Consider the following 17147-nt stretch of genomic DNA (forward strand, 5'->3'; position numbering starts at 1 on the left):
ATTCTGAGGAAATAGCTACATCGGTGTGAAGAAAATCTCTGAACGTGCATCGGTGAAACAGTCATAACATAACTTTCACCCTAACCACCAGGCTTTCACACTGACGCTGCTTAATTAACTACCAGGCAATTCACACTGACGCTGCTTAACTACCAGGCAATTCATCAAGGCTTTCTAGTTGAGAGCATCAGCTGAAGATGAGAAGGCTCATCCAGAGTACAGGGTAAAGGTTAGCGTCAGCGTACGGAGGCCTGTTGTCACAGGAGAATGTATCTGCATCCCAAATGACAACGCATTCCCTATTTAGTGCACTACTTTTGAACAGAGTCGTGTGGGCCTGGTCAAAAGTAGTGCACTAAATTCGGGAATAGGGTGCCATTTGAAGAGAGGCCAACACCAAGACACCAAACCATACTACTACTGTAGCTACATCTGTAGAGTCTACACCAAGACACCAAACCATACTACTACTGTAGTTACATCTGTAGAGTCCACACCAAGACACCAAACCATACTACTACTGTAGCTACATCTGTAGAGTCCACACCAAGACACCAAACCATACTACTACTGTAGCTACATCTGTAGAGTCCACACCAAGACACCAAACCATACTACTACTGTAGCTACATCTGTAGAGTCCACACCAAGACACCAAACCATACTACTACTGTAGCTACATCTGTAGAGTCCACACCAAGACACCAAACCATACTACTACTGTAGCTACATCTGTAGAGTCCACACCAAGACACCAAACCATACTACTACTGTAGCTACATCTGTAGAGTCCACACCAAGACACCAAACCATACTACTACTGTAGCTACATCTGTAGAGTCCACACCAAGACACCAAACCATACTACTACTGTAGCTACATCTGTAGAGTCTACACCAAGACACCAAACCATACTACTACTGTAGCTACATCTGTAGTCTACACCAAGACACCAAACCATACTACTACTGTAGCTACATCTGTAGAGTCTACACCAAGACACCAAACCATACTACTACTGTAGCTACATCTGTAGTCTACACCAAGACACCAAACCATACTACTACTGTAGCTACATCTGGAGAGTCTACACCAAGACACCAAACCATACTACTACTGTAGCTACATCTGTAGTCTACACCAAGACACCAAACCATACTACTACTGTAGCTACATCTGTAGAGTCTACACCAAGACACCAAACCATACTACTACTGTAGCTACATCTGTAGAGTCCACACCAAGACACCAAACCATACTACTACTGTAGCTACATCTGTAGAGTCCACACCAAGACACCAAACCATACTACTACTGTAGCTACATCTGTAGAGTCCACACCAAGACACCAAACCATACTACTACTGTAGCTACATCTGTAGAGTCCACACCAAGACACCAAACCATACTACTACTGTAGCTACATCTGTAGAGTCTACACCAAGACACCAAACCATACTACTACTGTAGCTACATCTGTAGTCTACACCAAGACACCAAACCATACTACTACTGTAGCTACATCTGGAGAGTCTACACCAAGACACCAAACCATACTACTACTGTAGCTACATCTGTAGTCTACACCAAGACACCAAACCATACTACTACTGTAGCTACATCTGTAGAGTCTACACCAAGACACCAAACCATACTACTACTGTAGCTACATCTGTAGAGTCCACACCAAGACACCAAACCATACTACTACTGTAGCTACATCTGTAGTCTACACCAAGACACCAAACCATACTACTACTGTAGCTACATCTGGAGAGTCTACACCAAGACACCAAACCATACTACTACTGTAGCTACATCTGTAGTCTACACCAAGACACCAAACCATACTACTACTGTAGCTACATCTGTAGAGTCTACACCAAGACACCAAACCATACTACTACTGTAGCTACATCTGTAGAGTCCACACCAAGACACCAAACCATACTACTACTGTAGCTACATCTGGAGAGTCTACACCAAGACACCAAACCATACTACTACTGTAGCTACATCTGTAGTCTACACCAAGACACCAAACCATACTACTACTGTAGCTACATCTGTAGAGTCTACACCAAGACACCAAACCATACTACTACTGTAGCTACATCTGGAGAGTCTACACCAAGACACCAAACCATACTACTACTGTAGCTACATCTGTAGAGTCTACACCAAGACACCAAACCATACTACTACTGTAGCTACATCTGTAGAGTCTACACCAAGACACCAAACCATACTACTACTGTAGCTACATCTGTAGAGTCTACACCAAGACACCAAACCATACTACTACTGTAGCTACATCTGTAGTCTACACCAAGACACCAAACCATACTACTACTGTAGTTACATCTGTAGTCTACACCAAGACACCAAACCATACTACTACTGTAGCTACATCTGTAGAGTCTACACCAAGACACCAAACCATACTACTACTGTAGCTACATCTGTAGTCTACACCAAGACACCAAACCATACTACTACTGTAGCTACATCTGTAGTCTACACCAAGACACCAAACCATACTACTACTGTAGCTACATCTGTAGTCTACACCAAGACACCAAACCATACTACTACTGTAGCTACATCTGGAGAGTCTACACCAAGACACCAAACCATACTACTACTGTAGCTACATCTGTAGTCTACACCAAGACACCAAACCATACTACTACTGTAGCTACATCTGTAGAGTCTACACCAAGACACCAAACCATACTACTACTGTAGCTACATCTGGAGAGTCTACACCAAGACACCAAACCATACTACTACTGTAGCTACATCTGTAGAGTCTACACCAAGACACCAAACCATACTACTACTGTAGCTACATCTGTAGAGTCTACACCAAGACACCAAACCATACTACTACTGTAGCTACATCTGTAGAGTCTACACCAAGACACCAAACCATACTACTACTGTAGCTACATCTGTAGTCTACACCAAGACACCAAACCATACTACTACTGTAGTTACATCTGTAGTCTACACCAAGACACCAAACCATACTACTACTGTAGCTACATCTGTAGAGTCTACACCAAGACACCAAACCATACTACTACTGTAGCTACATCTGTAGTCTACACCAAGACACCAAACCATACTACTACTGTAGCTACATCTGTAGTCTACACCAAGACACCAAACCATACTACTACTGTAGCTACATCTGTAGAGTCTACACCAAGACACCAAACCATACCACTACTGTAGCTACATCTGTAGAGTCTACACCAAGACACCAAACCATACTACTACTGTAGCTACATCTGTAGTCTACACCAAGACACCAAACCATACTACTACTGTAGTTACATCTGTAGTCTACACCAAGACACCAAACCATACTACTACTGTAGCTACATCTGTAGAGTCTACACCAAGACACCAAACCATACTACTACTGTAGCTACATCTGTAGTCTACACCAAGACACCAAACCATACTACTACTGTAGTTACATCTGTAGTCTACACCAAGACACCAAACCATACTACTACTGTAGCTACATCTGTAGAGTCTACACCAAGACACCAAACCATACTACTACTGTAGCTACATCTGTAGTCTACACCAAGACACCAAACCATACTACTACTGTAGCTACATCTGTAGTCTACACCAAGACACCAAACCATACTACTACTGTAGCTACATCTGTAGAGTCCACACCAAGACACCAAACCATACTACTACTGTAGCTACATCTGTAGTCTACACCAAGACACCAAACCATACTACTACTGTAGCTACATCTGTAGAGTCTACACCAAGACACCAAACCATACTACTACTGTAGCTACATCTGTAGAGTCCACACCAAGACACCAAACCATACTACTACTGTAGCTACATCTGTAGTCTACACCAAGACACCAAACCATACTACTACTGTAGCTACATCTGTAGAGTCCACACCAAGACACCAAACCATACTACTACTGTAGCTACATCTGTAGTCTACACCAAGACACCAAACCATACTACTACTGTAGCTACATCTGTAGAGTCTACACCAAGACACCAAACCATACTACTACTGTAGCTACATCTGTAGTCTACACCAAGACACCAAACCATACTACTACTGTAGCTACATCTGTAGAGTCCACACCAAGACACCAAACCATACTACTACTGTAGCTACATCTGTAGTCTACACCAAGACACCAAACCATACTACTACTGTAGCTACATCTGTAGTCTACACCAAGACACCAAACCATACTACTACTGTAGCTACATCTGTAGAGTCTACACCAAGACACCAAACCATACTACTACTGTAGCTACATCTGTAGAGTCCACACCAAGACACCAAACCATACTACTACTGTAGCTACATCTGTAGTCTACACCAAGACACCAAACCATACTACTACTGTAGCTACATCTGTAGTCTACACCAAGACACCAAACCATACTACTACTGTAGCTACATCTGTAGAGTCCACACCAAGACACCAAACCATACTACTACTGTAGCTACATCTGTAGAGTCCACACCAAGACACCAAACCATACTACTACTGTAGCTACATCTGTAGAGTCCACACCAAGACACCAAACCATACTACTACTGTAGCTACATCTGTAGAGTCTACACCAAGACACCAAACCATACTACTACTGTAGCTACATCTGTAGTCTACACCAAGACACCAAACCATACTACTACTGTAGCTACATCTGTAGAGTCTACACCAAGACACCAAACCATACTACTACTGTAGCTACATCTGTAGTCTACACCAAGACACCAAACCATACTACTACTGTAGCTACATCTGGAGAGTCTACACCAAGACACCAAACCATACTACTACTGTAGCTACATCTGGAGAGTCTACACCAAGACACCAAACCATACTACTACTGTAGCTACATCTGGAGAGTCCACACCAAGACACCAAACCATACTACTACTGTAGCTACATCTGGAGAGTCTACACCAAGACACCAAACCATACTACTACTGTAGCTACATCTGTAGAGTCTACACCAAGACACCAAACCATACTACTACTGTAGCTACATCTGGAGAGTCTACACCAAGACACCAAACCATACTACTACTGTAGCTACATCTGTAGAGTCCACACCAAGACACCAAACCATACTACTACTGTAGCTACATCTGTAGAGTCTACACCAAGACACCAAACCATACTACTACTGTAGCTACATCTGTAGAGTCTACACCAAGACACCAAACCATACTACTACTGTAGCTACATCTGGAGAGTCCACACCAAGACACCAAACCATACTACTACTACTGTACTGTAGCTACATCTGTAGAGTCTACACCAAGACACCAAACCATACTACTACTACTGTACTGTAGCTACATCTGTAGTCTACACCAAGACACCAAACCATACTACTACTACTGTACTGTAGCTACATCTGTAGTCTACACCAAGACACCAAACCATACTACTACTACTGTACTGTAGCTACATCTGTAGTCTACACCAAGACACCAAACCATACTACTACTGTAGCTACATCTGGAGAGTCTACACCAAGACACCAAACCATACTACTACTGTAGCTACATCTGGAGAGTCCACACCAAGACACCAAACCATACTACTACTGTAGCTACATCTGTAGAGTCTACACCAAGACACCAAACCATACTACTACTGTAGCTACATCTGGAGAGTCTACACCAAGACACCAAACCATACTACTACTGTAGCTACATCTGGAGAGTCTACACCAAGACACCAAACCATACTACTACTGTAGCTACATCTGGAGAGTCCACACCAAGACACCAAACCATACTACTACTGTAGCTACATCTGTAGAGTCTACACCAAGACACCAAACCATACTACTACTGTAGCTACATCTGGAGAGTCTACACCAAGACACCAAACCATACTACTACTGTAGCTACATCTGTAGAGTCTACACCAAGACACCAAACCATACTACTACTGTAGCTACATCTGTAGAGTCTACACCAAGACACCAAACCATACTACTACTGTAGCTACATCTGTAGAGTCTACACCAAGACACCAAACCATACTACTACTGTAGCTACATCTGGAGAGTCTACACCAAGACACCAAACCATACTACTACTGTAGCTACATCTGGAGAGTCTACACCAAGACACCAAACCATACTACTACTGTAGCTACATCTGGAGAGTCTACACCAAGACACCAAACCATACTACTACTGTAGCTACATCTGGAGAGTCTACACCAAGACACCAAACCATACTACTACTGTAGCTACATCTGGAGAGTCCACACCAAGACACCAAACCATACTACTACTGTAGCTACATCTGTAGAGTCTACACCAAGACACCAAACCATACTACTACTGTAGCTACATCTGTAGAGTCCACACCAAGACACCAAACCATACTACTACTGTAGCTACATCTGTAGAGTCTACACCAAGACACCAAACCATACTACTACTGTAGCTACATCTGGAGAGTCCACACCAAGACACCAAACCATACTACTACTGTAGCTACATCTGGAGAGTCTACACCAAGACACCAAACCATACTACTACTGTAGCTACATCTGGAGAGTCCACACCAAGACACCAAACCATACTACTACTGTAGCTACATCTGTAGAGTCTACACCAAGACACCAAACCATACTACTACTGTAGCTACATCTGGAGAGTCCACACCAAGACACCAAACCATACTACTACTGTAGCTACATCTGGAGAGTCTACACCAAGACACCAAACCATACTACTACTGTAGCTACATCTGTAGAGTCCACACCAAGACACCAAACCATACTACTACTGTAGCTACATCTGTAGTCTACACCAAGACACCAAACCATACTACTACTGTAGCTACATCTGTAGTCTACACCAAGACACCAAACCATACTACTACTGTAGCTACATCTGGAGAGTCTACACCAAGACACCAAACCATACTACTACTGTAGCTACATCTGGAGAGTCCACACCAAGACACCAAACCATACTACTACTGTAGCTACATCTGTAGAGTCTACACCAAGACACCAAACCATACTACTACTGTAGCTACATCTGGAGAGTCTACACCAAGACACCAAACCATACTACTACTGTAGCTACATCTGTAGAGTCTACACCAAGACACCAAACCATACTACTACTGTAGCTACATCTGTAGAGTCCACACCAAGACACCAAACCATACTACTACTGTAGCTACATCTGTAGAGTCTACACCAAGACACCAAACCATACTACTACTGTAGCTACATCTGTAGAGTCTACACCAAGACACCAAACCATACTACTACTGTAGCTACATCTGTAGAGTCTACACCAAGACACCAAACCATACTACTACTGTAGCTACATCTGTAGAGTCTACACCAAGACACCAAACCATACTACTACTGTAGCTACATCTGTAGAGTCTACACCAAGACACCAAACCATACTACTACTGTAGCTACATCTGGAGAGTCTACACCAAGACACCAAACCATACTACTACTGTAGCTACATCTGGAGAGTCCACACCAAGACACCAAACCATACTACTACTGTAGCTACATCTGTAGAGTCTACACCAAGACACCAAACCATACTACTACTGTAGCTACATCTGTAGAGTCTACACCAAGACACCAAACCATACTACTACTGTAGCTACATCTGTAGTCTACACCAAGACACCAAACCATACTACTACTGTAGCTACATCTGGAGAGTCTACACCAAGACACCAAACCATACTACTACTGTAGCTACATCTGGAGAGTCTACACCAAGACACCAAACCATACTACTACTGTAGCTACATCTGGAGAGTCTACACCAAGACACCAAACCATACTACTACTGTAGCTACATCTGTAGTCTACACCAAGACACCAAACCATACTACTACTGTAGCTACATCTGTAGAGTCTACACCAAGACACCAAACCATACTACTACTGTAGCTACATCTGGAGAGTCCACACCAAGACACCAAACCATACTACTACTGTAGCTACATCTGTAGTCTACACCAAGACACCAAACCATACTACTACTGTAGCTACATCTGGAGAGTCTACACCAAGACACCAAACCATACTACTACTGTAGCTACATCTGTAGTCTACACCAAGACACCAAACCATACTACTACTGTAGCTACATCTGTAGAGTCCACACCAAGACACCAAACCATACTACTACTGTAGCTACATCTGTAGAGTCTACACCAAGACACCAAACCATACTACTACTGTAGCTACATCTGGAGAGTCTACACCAAGACACCAAACCATACTACTACTGTAGCTACATCTGTAGAGTCTACACCAAGACACCAAACCATACTACTACTGTAGCTACATCTGTAGAGTCTACACCAAGACACCAAACCATACTACTACTGTAGCTACATCTGTAGAGTCCACACCAAGACACCAAACCATACTACTACTGTAGCTACATCTGTAGAGTCTACACCAAGACACCAAACCATACTACTACTGTAGCTACATCTGTAGAGTCCACACCAAGACACCAAACCATACTACTACTGTAGCTACATCTGTAGAGTCTACACCAAGACACCAAACCATACTACTACTGTAGCTACATCTGTAGAGTCTACACCAAGACACCAAACCATACTACTACAGTAGCTACATCTGGAGAGTCTACACCAAGACACCAAACCATACTACTACTGTAGCTACATCTGTAGAGTCTACACCAAGACACCAAACCATACTACTACTGTAGCTACATCTGTAGAGTCTACACCAAGACACCAAACCATACTACTACTGTAGCTACATCTGTAGAGTCCACACCAAGACACCAAACCATACTACTACTGTAGCTACATCTGTAGAGTCTACACCAAGACACCAAACCATACTACTACTGTAGCTACATCTGTAGAGTCTACACCAAGACACCAAACCATACTACTACTGTAGCTACATCTGGAGAGTCTACACCAAGACACCAAACCATACTACTACTGTAGCTACATCTGTAGTCTACACCAAGACACCAAACCATACTACTACTGTAGCTACATCTGTAGAGTCTACACCAAGACACCAAACCATACTACTACTGTAGCTACATCTGGAGAGTCCACACCAAGACACCAAACCATACTACTACTGTAGCTACATCTGTAGAGTCTACACCAAGACACCAAACCATACTACTACTGTAGCTACATCTGTAGAGTCTACACCAAGACACCAAACCATACTACTACTGTAGCTACATCTGGAGAGTCTACACCAAGACACCAAACCATACTACTACTGTAGCTACATCTGTAGAGTCCACACCAAGACACCAAACCATACTACTACTGTAGCTACATCTGTAGTCTACACCAAGACACCAAACCATACTACTACTGTAGCTACATCTGTAGTCTACACCAAGACACCAAACCATACTACTACTGTAGCTACATCTGTAGTCTACACCAAGACACCAAACCATACTACTACTGTAGCTACATCTGGAGAGTCCACACCAAGACACCAAACCATACTACTACTGTAGCTACATCTGTAGATTCTACACCAAGACACCAAACCATACTACTACTGTAGCTACATCTGTAGAGTCTACACCAAGACACCAAACCATACTACTACTGTAGCTACATCTGTAGAGTCCACACCAAGACACCAAACCATACTACTACTGTAGCTACATCTGTAGAGTTCACATGAACACATTAAACCATACTACTACTGTACTGTATCTTTAGAGCTATAATCACTAGAATTCCAAAAAGGAATAGGAAGGAACAAAACTCAGATCGACTTTAAAACACAGGACACAGTAATATACTTACAGGAGATGGTAATATATTAACATGAGATGGTAATATATTAACAGGAGATGGTAATATATTAACATGAGATGGTAATATATTTACAGGAGATGGTAATATATTAACAGGAGACAGTAATATATTAACAGGAGATGGTGATATATTAACAGGAGATGGTAATATACAACAGGAGATGGTAATATATTAACAGGAGATGGTAATATACAACAGGAGATGGTAATATATTAACAGGATATGGTAATATATTAACAGGAGATGGTAATATATTAACATGAGATGGTAATATACAACAGGAGATGGTAATATATTAACAGGAGATGGTAATATACAACAGGAGATGGTGATATATTAACAAGATATGGTAATATATTAACATGAGATGGTAATATATTAACAGGAGATGGTAATATATTAACATGAGATGGTAATATATTTACAGGAGATGGTAATATATTAACAGGAGACAGTAATATATTAACAGGAGATGGTGATATATTAACAGGAGATGGTAATATACAACAGGAGATGGTAATATATTAACAGGAGATGGTGATATATTAACAGGAGATGGTAATATATTAACATGAGATGGTAATATACAACAGGAGATGGTAATATATTAACAGGAGATGGTAATATACAACAGGAGATGGTGATATATTAACAGGATATGGTAATATATTAACAGGATATGGTAATATATTAACATGAGATGGTAATATATTAACAGGAGATGGTAATATATTAACATGAGATGGTAATATATTAACAGGAGATGGTAATATATTAACATGATATGGTAATATATTACCAGGAGATGGTAATATACAACAGGAGATGGTAATATACAACAGGAGATGGTAATATATTAACAGGAGATGGTAATATACAACAGGAGATGGTAATATACAACAGGAGATGGTAATATATTAACAGGGGATGGTAATATACAACAGGAGATGGTAATATATTAACAGGAGATGGTAATATACATCAGGAGATGGTAATATATTAACAGGGGATGGTAATATATTAACAGGGGATGGTAATATACAACAGGAGATGGTAATATATTAACAGGATATGGTAATATATTAACATGATATGGTAATATATTAACAGGGGATGGTAATATATTAACAGGAGATGGTAATATACACCAGGAGATGGTAATATATTAACAAGAGATGGTAATATACAACATGAGATGGTAATATATTACCAGGATATGGTAATATATTAACATGATATGGTAATATACAACAGGAGATGGTAATATATTAACAGGAGATGGTAATATACAACAGGATATGGTAATATACAACAGGAGATGGTAATATATTAACAGGAGATGGTAATATACAACATGATATGGTAATATACAACAGGAGATGGTAATATACAACATGATATGGTAATATACAACAGGATATGGTAATATATTAACAGGAGATGGTAATATATTTACAGGATAAGGTAATATATTAACAGGAGACGGTAATATACAACAGGGGATGGTAATATATTAACAGGAGACAGTAATATATTAACAGGAGATGGTAATATACAACATGATATGGTAATATATTAACAGGATAAGGTAATATATTAACAGGAGATGGTAATATACAACAGGAGATGGTAATATATTAACAGGAGATGGTAATATATTAACAGGAGATGGTGATATATTAACAGGAGATGGTAATATACAACAGGAGATGGTGATATATTAACAGGAGATGGTAATATATTAACAGGAGATGGTGATATATTAACAGGAGATAGTGATATATTAACAGGAGATGGTAATATACAACAGGGGATGGTAATATATTAACAGGAGACAGTAATATATTAACAGGAGATGGTAATATACAACATGATATGGTAATATATTAACAGGATAAGGTAATATATTAACAGGAGATGGTAATATACAACAGGAGATGGTAATATATTAACAGGAGATGGTAATATATTAACAGGAGATGGTGATATATTAACAGGAGATGGTAATATACAACAGGAGATGGTGATATATTAACAGGAGATGGTAATATATTAACAGGAGATGGTGATATATTAACAGGAGATAGTGATATATTAACAGGAGATGGTGATATTTTAACAGGAGATGGTAATATATTAACAGGAGATGGTAATATATTAACAGGAGATGGTAATATATTAACAGGAGATGGTGATATATTAACAGGAGATGGTAATATATTAACAGGAGATGGTGATATATTAACAGGAGATGGTGATATATTAACAGGATATGGTAATATATTACCATGAGATGGTAATATATTAACAGGAGATGGTAATATACAACAGGAGATGGTAATATATTAACAGGAGATGGTAATATACAACAGGAGATGGTAATATACAACAGGAGATGGTAATATATTAACAGGGGATGGTAATATACAACAGGAGATGGTAATATATTAACAGGAGATGGTAATATACAACAGGAGATGGTAATATACAACAGGAGATGGTAATATATTAACAGGGGATGGTAATATACAACAGGAGATGGTAATATATTAACAGGAGATGGTAATATACAACAGGAGATGGTAATATATTAACAGGAGATGGTAATATACAACAGGAGATGGTAATATACAACAGGAGATGGTAATATATTAACAGGGGATGGTAATATACAACAGGAGATGGTAATATATTAACAGGAGATGGTAATATACATCAGGAGATGGTAATATATTAACAGGGGATGGTAATATAATAACAGGGGGTGGTAATATACAACAGGAGATGGTAATATATTAACAGGATATGGTAATATATTAACATGATATGGTAATATATTAACAGGGGATGGTAATATATTAACAGGAGATGGTAATATACACCAGGAGATGGTAATATATTAACAAGAGATGGTAATATACAACATGAGATGGTAATATATTAACAGGATATGGTAATATATTAACAGGAGATGGTAATATATTAACAGGAGATGGTGATATATTAACAGGAGATGGTAATATATTAACAGGAGATGGTGATATATTAACAGGAGATGGTGATATATTAACAGGATATGGTAATATATTAACATGAGATGGTAATATATTAACAGGAGATGGTAATATATTAACATGATATGGTAATATATTACCAGGAGATGGTAATATACAACAGGAGATGGTAATATACAACAGGAGATGGTAATATATTAACATGAGATGGTAATATACAACAGGAGATGGTAATATATTAACAGGAGATGGTAATATACAACAGGAGATGGTGATATATTAACAGGATATGGTAATATATTAACAGGATATGGTAATATATTAACATGAGATGGTAATATATTAACAGGAGATGGTAATATATTAACATGAGATGGTAATATATTAACAGGAGATGGTAATATATTAACATGATATGGTAATATATTACCAGGAGATGGTAATATACAACAGGAGATGGTAATATACAACAGGAGATGGTAATATATTAACAGGAGATGGTAATATACAACAGGAGATGGTAATATACAACAGGAGATGGTAATATATTAACAGGGGATGGTAATATACAACAGGAGATGGTAATATATTAACAGGAGATGGTAATATACATCAGGAGATGGTAATATATTAACAGGGGATGGTAATATATTAACAGGGGATGGTAATATACAACAGGAGATGGTAATATATTAACAGGATATGGTAATATATTAACATGATATGGTAATATATTAACAGGGGATGGTAATATATTAACAGGAGATGGTAATATACACCAGGAGATGGTAATATATTAACAAGAGATGGTAATATACAACATGAGATGGTAATATATTACCAGGATATGGTAATATATTAACATGATATGGTAATATACAACAGGAGATGGTAATATATTAACAGGAGATGGTAATATACAACAGGATATGGTAATATACAACAGGAGATGGTAATATATTAACAGGAGATGGTAATATACAACATGATATGGTAATATACAACAGGAGATGGTAATATACAACATGATATGGTAATATACAACAGGATATGGTAATATATTAACAGGAGATGGTAATATATTTACAGGATAAGGTAATATATTAACAGGAGACGGTAATATACAACAGGGGATGGTAATATATTAACAGGAGACAGTAATATATTAACAGGAGATGGTAATATACAACATGATATGGTAATATATTAACAGGATAAGGTAATATATTAACATGAGATGGTAATATACAACAGGAGATGGTAATATATTAACAGGAGATGGTAATATATTAACAGGAGATGGTGATATATTAACAGGAGATGGTAATATACAACAGGAGATGGTGATATATTAACAGGAGATGGTAATATATTAACAGGAGATGGTGATATATTAACAGGAGATGGTGATATATTAACAGGAGATGGTGATATTTTAACAGGAGATGGTAATATATTAACAGGAGATGGTAATATATTAACAGGAGATGGTAATATATTAACAGGAGATGGTGATATATTAACAGGAGATGGTAATATATTAACAGGAGATGGTGATATATTAACAGGAGATGGTGATATATTAACAGGATATGGTAATATATTAACATGAGATGGTAATATATTAACAGGAGATGGTAATATATTAACATGATATGGTAATATATTACCAGGAGATGGTAATATACAACAGGAGATGGTAATATACAACAGGAGATGGTAATATATTAACAGGAGATGGTAATATACAACAGGAGATGGTAATATACAACAGGAGATGGTAATATATTAACAGGGGATGGTAATATACAACAGGAGATGGTAATATATTAACAGGAGATGGTAATATACATCAGGAGATGGTAATATATTAACAGGGGATGGTAATATAATAACAGGGGGTGGTAATATACAACAGGAGATGGTAATATATTAACAGGATATGGTAATATATTAACATGATATGGTAATATATTAACAGGGGATGGTAATATATTAACAGGAGATGGTAATATACACCAGGAGATGGTAATATATTAACAAGAGATGGTAATATACAACATGAGATGGTAATATATTAACAGGATATGGTAATATATTAACATGATATGGTAATATACAACAGGAGATGGTAATATATTAACAGGAGATGGTAATATACAACAGGATATGGTAATATACAACAGGAGATGGTAATATATTAACAGGAGATGGTAATATACAACATGATATGGTAATATACAACAGGAGATGGTAATATACAACATGATATGGTAATATACAACAGGATATGGTAATATATTAACAGGAGATGGTAATATATTTACAGGATAAGGTAATATATTAACAGGAGACGGTAATATACAACAGGGGATGGTAATATATTAACAGGAGACAGTAATATATTAACAGGAGATGGTAATATACAACATGATATGGTAATATATTAACAGGATAAGGTAATATATTAACATGAGATGGTAATATACAACAGGAGATGGTAATATATTAACAGGAGATGGTAATATATTAACAGGAGATGGTGATATATTAACAGGAGATGGTAATATACAACAGGAGATGGTGATATATTAACAGGAGATGGTAATATATTAACAGGAGATGGTGATATATTAACAGGAGATGGTGATATATTAACAGGAGATGGTGATATTTTAACAGGAGATGGTAATATATTAACAGGAGATGGTAATATATTAACATGAGATGGTAATATATTAACAGGAGATGGTGATATATTAACAGGAGATGGTAATATACAACAGGAGATGGTAATATATTAACAGGAGATGGTAATATATTAACATGAGATGGTAATATATTAACAGGAGATGGTAATATACAACAGGAGATGGTAATATATTAACAGGAGATGGTAATATACAACAGGAGATGGTAATATATTAACAGGAGATGGTAATATATTAACAGGAGATGGTAATATATTAACAGGAGATGGTAATATATTAACAGGAGATGGTAATATATTAACAGGAGATGGTAATATATTAACAGGAGATGGTAATATATTAACAGGAGATGGTAATATATTTACAGGAGATGGTATTATATTAACAGGAGATGGTAATATATTAACATGAGATGGTGATATATTAACAGGAGATGGTAATATATTAACAGGAGATGGTAATATATTAACAGGAGATGGTGATATATTAACAGGAGATGGTAATATATTAACAGGAGATGGTGATATATTAACAGGAGATGGTGATATATTAACAGGAGATGGTAATATATTAACAGGAGATGGTAATATATTAACAGGAGATGGTGATATATTAACAGGAGATGGTGATATATTAACAGGAGATGGTAATATATTAACAGGAGATGGTAATATACAACATGATATGGTAATATATGAACAGGATAAGGTAATATATTAACAGGAGATGGTGATATATTAACAGGAGATGGTAATATACAACAGGAGATGGTAATATATTAACAGGAGATGGTAATATACAACAGGAGATGGTAATATACAACAGGAGATGGTAATATATTAACAGGGGATGGTAATATACAACAGGAGATGGTAATATATTAACAGGAGATGGTAATATACATCAGGAGATGGTAATATATTAACAGGGGATGGTAATATATTAACAGGGGATGGTAATATACAACAGGAGATGGTAATATATTAACAGGATATGGTAATATATTAACATGATATGGTAATATATTAACAGGGGATGGTAATATATTAACAGGAGATGGTAATATACACCAGGAGATGGTAATATATTAACAAGAGATGGTAATATACAACATGAGATGGTAATATATTACCAGGATATGGTAATATATTAACATGATATGGTAATATACAACAGGAGATGGTAATATATTAACAGGAGATGGTAATATACAACAGGATATGGTAATATACAACAGGAGATGGTAATATATTAACAGGAGATGGTAATATACAACATGATATGGTAATATACAACAGGAGATGGTAATATACAACATGATATGGTAATATACAACAGGATATGGTAATATATTAACAGGAGATGGTAATATATTTACAGGATAAGGTAATATATTAACAGGAGACGGTAATATACAACAGGGGATGGTAATATATTAACAGGAGACAGTAATATATTAACAGGAGATGGTAATATACAACATGATATGGTAATATATTAACAGGATAAGGTAATATATTAACAGGAGATGGTAATATACAACAGGAG

Source organism: Salvelinus alpinus, chromosome 2 (assembly GCF_045679555.1).
Source record: "Salvelinus alpinus chromosome 2, SLU_Salpinus.1, whole genome shotgun sequence".
Taxonomy (NCBI): Eukaryota; Metazoa; Chordata; class Actinopteri; order Salmoniformes; family Salmonidae; genus Salvelinus; species Salvelinus alpinus.